General features: G+C 36.1%; 3 protein-coding genes across 6 annotated transcripts in view; 1 reads left to right on the forward strand and 2 right to left on the reverse strand.

Moving 5' to 3' along the window:
* The window catches only part of LOC125801349 (zinc finger protein 239-like), a 156,348-nt gene extending 147,755 nt beyond the window's left edge, over positions 1-8,593 (reverse strand). The window contains exon 1 of the mRNA XM_049477928.1: positions 8,537-8,593. The gene's annotated coding sequence lies outside the window, so the exon portion shown is untranslated. The remainder of the gene's footprint in view (positions 1-8,536) is intronic.
* The window catches only part of LOC125801463 (zinc finger protein 239-like), a 430,185-nt gene that overhangs the window by 411,378 nt on the left and 6,429 nt on the right, over positions 1-12,378 (forward strand). The window contains exon 1 of one of the 4 annotated variants that reach the window (XM_049478227.1): positions 12,127-12,186. The exons of 2 other annotated variants lie outside the window; for them this stretch is intronic. The gene's annotated coding sequence lies outside the window, so the exon portion shown is untranslated. Of the gene's footprint in view, positions 1-12,126; positions 12,232-12,378 lie in introns of those variants that run through there. One more of the 4 variants, XM_049478228.1, reaches the window with a different exon arrangement.
* The window catches only part of LOC125801455 (zinc finger protein 239-like), a 331,934-nt gene that overhangs the window by 107,252 nt on the left and 212,304 nt on the right, over positions 1-12,378 (reverse strand). The gene's annotated exons all lie outside the window — the stretch shown is intronic.

Genomic DNA, 12,378 nt, shown 5'->3' on the forward strand with positions numbered 1-12,378 from the left:
AGAGAGGCAGCGCTGGCAGAACTTGCCCTCTCGCTGCTTACAGAAATTACACATCTGAATATTGTGAGGTAAATTATTACTGCAGCTGTTTAAAGGAGGTGGTGTTAATGTTGTTATGGTTGTGTGTTGAGTTGTTTCAAGGGCAAAGCAAACTCACATTGTTATACAAGATGTACACTGATTACTTTAGATTACATTAAAGTGTCATTTCTTCCGTGCTGTCCCAGGAAATATTGACAAATGAGAAATACTGTAATTTTTCGGTATTCAACTGTCTAATGGTGAAAACTGGAAAAAATATTTTTACTTGCAGAAACCTGAGAAAAAAACTGAAGAGGGATTGTGGTGGTTGGAGTCTCTGTGGGAAGCAACACCACTCTCCTTTTGACAGAAGATATGGAGAAGCTCATCGTTCCACACAATGTACTGATCAGCTAATTAAGCGCCTTCCAATCATCGTAAACATTTCCTATGAGGGAGGCGTTATTTGTTCTATTGACAGCCCAGCCTTTACAGAGGCATAAGGCCTTAAAAATGTCTTTTCACATACAAATCCAGTTCTAATCTGACCCAAAATCTGTTTTTTCGTCCCCTGTTTTCTCCTTTTTAGTTTAGGGGAGAAGTTATATACATGGACTTTTATAACTAGTTTTCATTCAATAACGAGGATAAACTTTTGTTGAATAGCCCACCTTCGATCTCCCCCAACATTCCGAAATACAGTGCTTTTAGCCGATGCTCGCAAAACAGACTTGCAATGCAGACAAACCAAGTCTCCCTGAAGCTGTGGGAGTCTCCCGCATTTCGGTAGTGGCTCCCTGATTCACATATAATCTCCCGGAATTCAGAACGAGTGCCCCAAGAGTGCACTGCACACAAACGCGCACACAGGCGACAGACTTTTTTCTCTCATTGCGTGTGGGAAGGAGAGAGAGAAAACAGAGAGGGTTCTGATTGGCCTGTTCTCTGCAAAGAGTCTGTGAGACAGCCAATCAGTTTTTGTGTGGGCGGGCAGTGTTTTTCCCTCCTCCCAGACGGGATTTGTTCAGTGAGTGAGAGAAAGCAGATCATGGAGGAGGCAGGGAAAGCAGAGGCAGGGCCTTCCAAAAAGAAAAAATATAAAACTCATTTCACCTCTGAGTACTCTAAATTATATCCATGTCTGATAAAAGTAAAGAACAATGAAAGCGTTGCCCGCTTTACAGTTTATAACAGCGATTTTAGCATTGCTCACGGGGGACTTAATGATTGCAGAAGGCATGTTGAGGTGAGTTAATGTGAGAAATATATATTAACTTAGCTGTCTCAATTAGTTGGAGAGAGGCTAAGTATGCGCTGATGGCCAACATGAAAAGAGCAAACAATGTACCAAAGTACAAAGACCACAGCAATGTAACAAAGTACAAGGCTTGCAGGAGACCCTAATGTTGCAACCCAAGCTGTAAAAAGTTGTTATGCATGTTCCTATAGCAAAAAGTAAAGTTCCGTTATCCTTGGTTGTAAAGAAAATGAGAGCCAGAGCGTGCTCTTATCTTTCTATCCTCTGTGTTTGTCTTGTAAACTGTATGTCCTAACCCTGTATGTATGTCTTTGTCTTTTCCCAATAAATGTATTTTCTAATTACAATTACTAGTTGGCTTGACTCAAGTTATACTCATCGCAGCTCAGTATCCCAATTTCCTCCACACATACAAGCTCAGTTCTCCGTTCCAATAGTTTAGAACGTGCAGTCAGCCTACATAATCAAGATCGAGTCAGCATTGCCCCCACCCAGATGCAGGAGGCCTTTCTGACCTTGAGGGTCCAGTCATGGCTCACTCTACAGAATTACTGGACTCTAAGAAACAGATGCAGACATTTTTGAATGTCCGGTCAGGAGTTCAAGCCAACATCAGTTCTAGGATGCACCACAACATGCAGTGTTCCTCCAATGTGCGTCCTCCAATGTTTTCACAGTGGTTCCAGCTTGTTAGTAGAACTACAATAAATATGGCCTAGAAAATCCATTTGAAACTAAAAGGTAAACACACATTGTTACTTGAGTTTCTTCATGTTCATGAATACAGTGTACTTCCCTGCATTCCATACGCTGATGAATCTCAGATCAGATATTGTGAAGATCTCTTTGTTGAAGGCACCTTTGGATGAGTTTTCAAAGGTTATTTTTAAGGGACCCCCGCTGCCATCAAAATAATTGTGTGGTACTGGATTGAGCCAAGAAGCAGATATTGATGAAGTGCTTTTATAAAAAGCTTCACAAATCTGGCAGATTTCAGAAATTTCATGCATTCTAACATGTATAGAATGCGTAGCTAAATTGAAATCTGTGCAGTGTAGTGAGCTCAGCAGTTTAATACCTGGTTCTAATTAAGATGTTAAATTAATTGAATTAGTTTAGTTAATTAATCAATTAATTAATGACATTTCAGGGGTGTGTCTTCTTCTACTGGGAACAGTAATTTTCATAACCAAGTTATCCAGAAAACACACTGAAATTACAGGTTTTGTAATATAAAAAGTATTTTATTAAATCACACAGATACGAGTAAATAATCCATTAAAATGTCATAAATGTAGCCATTAGATATCAAATCACAGTGTATGAAGGTAAATGAGAATTAAAATAAAAACATGTAATAATATCGGTATAGAAAGGAATAACTTGTCAGATTAATGAAAATTATTAAGTGGGGATTTCTAAAGGATGAACTAAGTTGTTTTAAGTCTACGAAGCCGGTTCTTATTTACAACCAAGCAACTGAAAATGAGTTGTCTTTACTACATGGAGATTTATAAAGGATTCAACCAAACCAGTCACAGATGGTGACTATTTAAGGTCGTAGAAGTCCAAAGTTTGACGGTTGTCTGGATTAGTGTTCGCTGGAGGAATATCACATATTCACAAAATTTACAAGGTTTACCCAACTAGCATTTAGGTCTCTTGAGAGGACTGGAGAGATGAAAAAGTCAGATATGTCATTTGATATTTAGGCTTGTTTTGTGAAAAGTGGCTTTTATTCTAATTCCAGTGCATCCTGGATGGGGTTTGTGGTATGTGTGTATTCAGGGGGGAGGGTTAGTAAATTCCTTTAGGCCACCAAAAATAGGTAAAGTGGGTGTAGTGGGTGTTCCAGCGACAAAATCATATAGTTGCAAGTATCCTACTCTACTCCTAACAACTATGACATCTAAATGTTAAAGACTAAGTTAATCTAATGCTAATCTAATGTCTGGAGCAAGCTCTGGCAATGCCGTAGTTCAAACTTGAATGACATTCCCTTCTTCAGAACTGAACTCTTACTGTAACTACCCTAAAAACTGAGCTCTGTCTCACAAAGAATGTTCTGGAATATCAAACATACGAGAAAACATAACATGGAATTGAATACACATCATCCCTGGATAAGATTCATTTTGCTGAAGCTGTAAAATCCATTGTTAAATTCAGTTCATGTTTGTTTCTGGTGGAACGTGTCCCAAGTGACAGAGTAATACATTTGTGTAGGATAAAGTGTTCTGTCAGAAAGATTTAGGATTTGCACTTTTAATTGCTGTGGAACAAATTTGGGATAGTTTTCTCTCCTGTGTGAATGCACTTGTGTTTTTGGAGATGATTCTGTTGAGTAAAACTCTTCCCACAGTCTGAACAGTAATACGGTTTCTCTCCTGTGTGAATGCGCTGGTGACTTTTGAGAGTACACTGTCGATTAAAACTCTTCCCACAGTCTGAGCAGTGATACAGTTTCTCTCCTGTGTGAATGCGCTGGTGTTTTTTGAGAGTACTCTGTTCAGTAAAACTATTCCCACAGTCTGAGCAGTAATACGGTTTCTCTCCTGTGTGAATGCGCTGGTGATTTTTGAGATTACACTGTCGATTAAAACTCTTTCCACAGTCTGAGCAGTGATACGGTTTCTCTCCTGTGTGAATGCGCTGGTGTTTTTTGAGATTACTCTGTTTAGTAAAACTCTTGACAGAGTGCTGATGTTCCTCCATGATGGGACTTGGTTTCCTCTGTCTGTTAAATGTATCAAACAATTCTTCAGGATGGCTCGTGCTTCACCTCTTTCATAGATTTCAGGAGAAATCCTATAATATTTTAATTTCTGAAAAGAAAAAAAGAAATAATTTAGTATATTAAAATAAAAGCTGGTTAATTAACTGAAGAGAACTACCTAAATCAGTTACACTATATGGGAAATACTGGGACACTTTTATATTACCTTAAAAGCTTCTGTACTTTTGTCCCATTCTAAATTCATAGACATTATAATATGGAGTTTAGCTCGTTCTGCAGTAGACTGTCAGCAGGCTGCAGCCGCAAAATATATGTAGCATAAACTCTGCTGCTGTCCACTACTGAATACCATGTTTGACTACTACTTTAGTATCTCACTTTACACTGAAATACACTAATCCATATAATTAATACTGTACTATATTGACTTCCCTTTTTGTTTACAATAAAGGTGTCTCATTTTATCTTATAAATATCTTGCTTATAAATATCTGTAATTTCCTGGCTTGCTGAAACTAAGCCCAACTTCATCTCCGGAGCCAGAGAGCAGCAGAAGCTCCAAGACCTGCTGCAGTTTTACAGAAGCTAACGTTACCCACAATTTCATCAACTCTAACTAAATGTTACTAAAGCCTGTAAACCAGCTATCTGAACAATATGTATCTTGTTTTTTAGTCATTTTACGTTAGTTCAGCCTAGCTAATGAATTAACATTTTCCCTGAATTTTCAATTCCACCTTAAATATCATCACTTCTTATTGGTTGTCTTGGAAATGTAGCTACACATTTAGTAAATAAAAGACTGTAGATTTGAAAAGCGATATGACTATTTAAACCCATGAAGTGTTTTTCAGCATTTCACATAGAGATGGGCGATATGACCTAAAACAAAATATTTTTTACCTACTAAAAATGAAACTACAAACGGTTCAAAACTATATTTACCTTTATTTTGATTTCACCTAATTTTCTTATATGGAGTTCAAGTGCATCTGGCAAATAATACCATTATAAATAGTGATTTTATATATATTTTATATATATATTTATTTATATATATTTATATATATATATATATATATATATATATATACACTGCTAAAAAATTAAAGGAACACTTAAACACAATATAACTCCAAGTAAATCAAACTTCTTTGAAATGAACTGTCCACACTGATTGACAATCAATTTCAATTAACAAAACATACTCAGCAAAGGAGTCGTTCTGCAGGTGGGGACCACAGACCACTTCAGTACCTATGCTTTCTGGCTGAACTCTCACCCTGCTCCACCCCCCATCCCAATGCTGCCCCCAGCACACACTCACTCATCATCCTGGGAAGGAGAGCAACTTAATTTCAATTGTCTGTATGTCCTGTACATATGCAGTATTGACAATAATAACTGCTTGACTTGGCAGTGGGTCAGTAATGGTGTGGGGAGGCATTGCTTGCAACTTTAGCTAGCTGGCTAACATTAGCTACCAATTTTTAAAAATGCTGGAACCTTTAGCTAGCAAGCAAATTTTAGCTACTGATTATAAAACGCTTGCAACTAGCAAACATTAACTAACAGTAATAAAATGCTTGCAGCTAGCTAACATTAACAACCAGTTATAACATGCTTGCAACTTTAGCTAACTAGCTAACATTAGCTACCAACTATACAAACGCTGGTACCTTTAGCTAGTAAGCTAGCATTAGCTACCTGTAACCAAGCGCTTGCAACTCTAGCTAGCAAGCTAACATTAGCTACTGATTAAAAAAAATGCTGGTAACTTTAGCTAACTAGCAAACATTAGCTACCTGTTATAAAGCACTTGCAACTTTAGCTAGCAAGCTAACATTAGCTACTGGTTGTAAAGCGTTTGCAACTCAAGCTACCTATTTAAAATTAGATAACTGTTATAAAGCTCTTGCAACTTTAGCTAGTAAGCAAGCTTTAGATGCAACTTTAGCTAGCTAGCTAAAATTAGCTGCCTGTTATAAATACTTGCAACATTAGATTCTGATTAAAAAACGCTGGTAACTTTAGCTACCGATCTAAAATTAGCTATCTGTTATAAAGCGCTTGCAACTTTAGCTAGCTACCTAACATTAGCTACCCGGATAAACAATCGCTGATAACTTTAGCTTGTCAGCTAAGTAACTGGTTTTGAACACAAATTTAACGTTATTTTATTCTAGGATATTCTGATAGCCTCACAAAGCTGAAATCAGGTTCTTGTTTGAATTGTTTGTAATGTCCATATTAAGAGTGTTGTTGAGAAACACAGTTTAGCGCTGGTACTTTATGATAATATTCTGACTCAGAACACAATATTTTTTAATGCAAGTAGAATTATAAAGAAAAAAATATATTTATTTTGGCCACTGACAGCATGCTTTATACAAGGAGAATAAACAAAACCAGTGGATTTTAGAGGTTTGACTAAAAAACAATTTTGCGGTTTATCAATATATTCTGTTTATTCGCCTAGAATAAAAAAAGCTGTCAGTAAATTAAATAATAAATTTCTTTATTATGCTACTTTTATTAAACATTGCTTAATATTGTTTGACATATCTACCAAAATCCTTAAAATACAGATAACACTTGCAATAAGTGTACATCAATTAACTGTGCATCCTTCATTACATGTGATAACTGGGAAACAATATGTACTTTTTTTTCCCTTTTTACCCGAGTGGCATCTGCAGTTAAGACAGAGCTGAATAAATAAATCAAAATAATTATCATTAATAAAAAATAATAACAATAATAGGACTAGCTGATATACTGCTAAATGAATAAACAAAAATCTCTCAAATAATCATAATAATAATAATAATATAACAACAACAATAATAATAATAATAATAATAATAATAATATAACAACAATAATAATAATAATAATAATAATAATAATTATTATTATTATTATTATAATAATAATATTAAAAAAGAATAGGATTAGCTGATATTCTATAATTCTGCTGGTACAGACAGCGGAGGGAAAACTGAGCCTCGTGTTAGTCTCACTTAACTTCTAACAGAGAAGAGAGAAATAAGCTCATAAACTCTTAACTATTACCTAAATCAGTGAATTCTCTACAAAAACACTTTTTAATATGTCTTATACTCGAATTAATAGCAGTATTTTTAACTTAAAACATGTTTTTAACCACTATTTATTCATAAAACACGGAGCTCAGCACCTACCCGCAGCCCAGAAACACACAGACCGCTGCTGAGGTACGGTGGCTCAGAAAGACCAAACGTAGCGTAACTGCAGTTCACCACTAAACAGCAGGGGCCGCCAAAACTTCATTTAACAGCATTAAAGTGCCTCATTTTATAAAGTTCATCTAAAACAAAGGTATTTTATTACTCTGTTACACTTACAACAGTAATAAACATTGTAAAATTATTAAGTTCTGCTTTAATTAATTCTTAGAAGACAAGTTTAGACATTATTAACCATTAAAATACATTAAACAAATGGCTAATTAGATTATATTAATATAGTTACAGTAGAACTTTATTATTGTGCTACACTTGCTTCAGTAGTAAATATTTTAGCCAAATATCAGATTATTATATTCAGTTTATTCCCATTTTTTCCATTTTGATAAAATATATGATTTTTATATATCTTCTTTCACAATATCAAGTCTCTCAATGTGTTGTGTTATTATTATTATTATTATTATTATTATTATTATTATTATTATTATTATTACATGTATCAGTTAAGGGGCTGCTTAATAAAACAGTGTAGCTAAAGATACTGTGAACATTTAAAAAATATTTTTTAATTATGTTTATTATTACAGTAAAATAGTGAGTTTTCTGTTAAATCATTAAGCTAATAATTATTATAAAAACACAAAGTGAAATTCCACTTTACGCAGTCTTGCCTGACCCTTACCTCACTACAATAATTTCTAAAACTAATTATTTCTTTTTGAATGTAATATTAAACAGGCAGGCTTTTATTTTGACGGGAAAGTCACGGAGATGCTGCTGCACCAGACATTCCAACACACGCCCCCTGATCACCACGCAGAATAAGGAGTAAAGAGCTCAGCGGATCTGTTCCACATTCAGACTCAAGAACTCAAGAACTGGAGGATCTGTCCTGGTTCTGATCCGCTATCAGTCTGAACCCAGAAGTAGATCCATGCTGAGACTGGACCACTGTGTGTTTGGAGACCCTGATTTAATGACTGATCCAGATCAGATTTAACCCACATTTATCTCAGATTTAGTTCAGATTTATCTCAGGTGTGTGTTAGTGATGTGGGGGAGGGAGAGCAGGAGTGTGAGGCTCCGTTATCCTGTGTATGATCTGTAAAGCCCCCCCATCCCCAGCTCCACGACCCCCTACTCAAACCCCCCTCCTGTGTCTGTGGGTCAGAGTCAGACTGCTGAGCAGAGCTAGGAGAAGATCCAGTGCTGGTGGCGTAAATGCTGCACATGCTGAAGGTGGTGTTGGTGTAGGAGTGAATGTAGAACAGAGAGAGAGAGAGATTCTACCTTCTGTAGTTCAGCTGATTCTGCTCTTCCTCCGCTCCAGCTACAGACCCCGGAAGCTCCCCCTCCCCCGCTACATCACATTATACCCCATCACCGCTAGAGGGAGCCCGCGAGGGAGTCCTCAATGCATGGAGCTGAATGGAGCTAAACAGCTAAAACTCTCATTTAAAACACTGTATAACTACTTCTCTGGGGTTTTCCTTTAATTTTACAAAGTAGAACAAAGTATTTCACTAAAATAGGAAAGAAAACAAACCCTATATTTCCATTTTCTGAAACTAATGTTTTTTATTCAGTAAATTCACTAGCATTACTGCTACTGATGCTGGAGTTACACACAGATCTCATTAAAAAGGATTAAAACTGCAGTTTAAAAGCAGTTTTAATAATTATCTCTGCAGTGATGAAACAGTTATAGTTGTTCTGTTTTGAGAAAATTAGTAAAATTTTTACTCTACAAAAGTATCAAACATTTATAAATTATTACTTTGCTAAAAAATAATACATTGTAAATGTTTGATACTTTATAGAATAAAAAAATATTTATACCTTTTGTACATTCCCAACTATGTCAAGTGGCTTGAGATTCAGAGCAGATTCTGAAGTGGGTTTTTTCCTCTATAGAGATTCTCTGATTGCTCCTGTACAACTCCAACAAACAGCACTTACTAATTACTATGGAAAGATCAGTGCTGTTGTAACATTGATTCCGGTAGACACTTTTTTAAAATCTAAATTACATTTAAAATATTATGGTTACATTTTCTTTGCATTTACCTTCTTGATGCCCTGCAGATTCTTGAAAAGGAGATCGTACTGCAGCAGATCTTGTTTGTTGCTCACCTTGTCTAAAGTCTTACTATTTATGTATTCTGAAAGCTTTCCATAAATTGAGGTCATTCACACCTACTCCCTGTAAAATCACTCTCTGACATCACAATGGACCGTCCTGATTTCTGTATAGAAGGGTACTTCACACTTGTAAAAGCATTTGAATCTTCATATGCAATTTTTTTTGCAAATATCAGTTTTTAAACTAATTATTTGTAAAAAATAAAATGGATTTGTTTGAGTTTATTTGTTCATAGAATGATAAAAAAAACTTTTTTAACTTTTCCAAAATAAGTCCAGCAAGCATTCTCATTCTACTACAAAATAGTAGCCAATTTAGACAGAACTTTTTTTTACACATTAAAGGAAGACGTTACTGATGTTGAGACTATTTGGGCCAGATTATATCTGGTTCTGTGTGGAAATAAAACAAACACCCCTGGTTGCTTGAGTCAATTAATCCTCCTTTTATGTTTGGGGTCAATTTGACCCCTTTCAATGTTTAACGCATTTAAATAAGTTAGTTAATCTCATTTTATTTACTTCATATTTGGTGACTTTTCCTCTTTTAATAGAGACAACTGGGTAAACATAAAATTAATGGGATGTTTTTTTGTGTCTTTTACACATTTTGTATACATTAGTGTTGTTTGGGATAAATTTGACCCCACGCTATTTTAGCTTTATAAAACATAAAAAATATCAGAATTTGACCCACATTTGTGTTGAATGATGTGAAGGTCAATATGACGTCTTATTTTATAATCTTCAAAAAAAAAATAGATCCCTAAAATAACATAATTATAACTGTATTAGTGCAAGAACCACTAACAATTCACACGACAGGGGGGCGGGGAAAACATAATTCTCATGAGAACTTGATATTTCTCATTCTGTGGAGGAATATATTGTTCCTGAAAACATCTTGTTCACACAACACAGTGGTTATGCAGAGATATAAAAGGTTTCACAGCAGCTTCTAAACCAGTTCTCTATGTGTTCTGTCTCTCTCTCTTTCTGCTCTCTCTCTCTCTCTCTCTCTACTGAAAATGACGTCTAAGAAAAGGTTTTCTCTCAGTGAGGATTTCTCACATCTCTTTCACCATGACAGAGACATAGAGGAGAATGTGTCTGAGAAAAAGGAGGACTTTAGAGAGGATCCTGATTATAATGAATCCTCATCTGATGAGAATGAGCCCTTTACTGTAGATCCTCTTCTTGTCTCTCAACCAATAGAAAACAGACTACCTTGTAAACAGTGAGAACGTCCAGTAACTTTTAGAAAGCTTTCTCCAACATATTTTAGGTACTGACACAATGCACTCTCAAACTTAAAAAATAAATAAATAAAGCCACCCTCAAAAAAAAAAACAAATAGAAAAAATAAAATGGTGCCCTTTTTGATAAAACTTGATAAAATTTAATATGCTATTAAGCAAAGACTTTTCCCCATTGGGCTTGAATTGCAAAACAAATCTTTTAAATAAGTGCCAGTGTTCTATAAAATGTTCTATAAATGCTTGTTTTACTTTGGATGGTGTGCTGCTGCTGCGTTCATTCGGCTGGGAGAAATACTTTTCTTTTCCCACTCCGCTACACGCTTCTGTTTTAAGGTATAGAGATAAATTTGTTGCGCTGCTTCGTTTAGAAGCAATCGGTTTTAAACGCACAGTGAGGATCTGTTTGGTCTATCCACGTCCTACGCGGCAAAACCGAACCAATTCTGGGCACAAGCTCCGCTGTCATGTGTTGTGTTGTGCGGTGTGTGGGGAGCGCGTGCGGGAGGGAGGGAGGGAGGTGTGGGGTCTGCGTGCGGGAGGGAGGGGGAGAGAGGGGCGGGGCTAAGCCTGTGGTACAGGAGCTCACAGGGGCGCGTCGGTGGTGAAACCGTCCTTAACTGTAAATTCGAATTAATCGATAAAATCGATTAATCGCCCAGCTCTATAGACAAGGTGAGCAACAAACAAGATCTGCTGCAGAACGATCTCCTTTTCAAGAACCTGCAGGACATCAAGAAGGTAAATGCAAAGAAAATGTAACCATAATATTGTAAAGTATGTTTTTTTTTAAAACTCTACCAGAATCAATGTCAGAATTGGTACTTTAACAACAGCACTGATCTTTCCATAGCAATTAGTAAGTGCTATTTTTTGGAGTTGTACAGGAGCAAGGAGCAATCAGAGAATCTCTATAGAGGAAAAACTCAGTTCAGAATCTGCTCTGAATCTCAGCCTCTCAACAGAGTCTTAAATGTATAAAAGCTTAAAAACAATTTTTTATTATAAAAAGTATCAAACATTTAAAAATATTTAAATGTGTGATATTTTATAGAATAAAATTGCACTAATTTCCTCAAAGCAGCACAACTACAACTATTTTATCACTGCAGAGATAATTATTAAAGCTTTTAAACTGCATTTATAATCCTTTTAAACAAGATCTGTGTGTAACTCCAGCATCAGTCCAGCATATGCTAGGAATGCTAGTACATTTACTGAATAAAAAACATTTGTAGAACATGGAAATATATGGGTATGTTTTCTTTCCTATTTTAGTGAAATACTTTGTTCTACTTTGTAAAATTAAAGGAAAACCCCAGAGAAGTAGTTATACAGTGTTTTAAATGAGAGTTTAGCTGTTTAGCTCCATTCAGCTCCATGCATTGAGGACTCCCTCGCGGGCTCCCTCTAGCGGTGATGGGGTATAATGTGATATAGCGGGGGAGGGGGCGGGGCTCTACATAACCCGGATGAGGCTGAGCTTCCGGGGTCTGTACCTGGAGCGCCAGAGGAAGAGCAGAATCAGCTGAACAAAAGAAGGTACGAGAATCTCTCTCACTCTCTCTCTCTCTCTCTCTTTTAAAGGTAAGCGAGCGCTGGATGTTAATCTACACAGATTTCTCTTCTGAAAACTGTTTATTTGGGTGTAAAGCACTTTTGTTTATTTACAGTAAGCTTAGATTTACAGATTTTTCCAGCACTGAGGCAGGAGCATTAGCATTAGCAAAATTA

The sequence above is a fragment of the Astyanax mexicanus genome, chromosome 4 (genome assembly GCF_023375975.1).
Source record: "Astyanax mexicanus isolate ESR-SI-001 chromosome 4, AstMex3_surface, whole genome shotgun sequence".
Classification (NCBI taxonomy): domain Eukaryota; kingdom Metazoa; phylum Chordata; class Actinopteri; order Characiformes; family Acestrorhamphidae; genus Astyanax; species Astyanax mexicanus.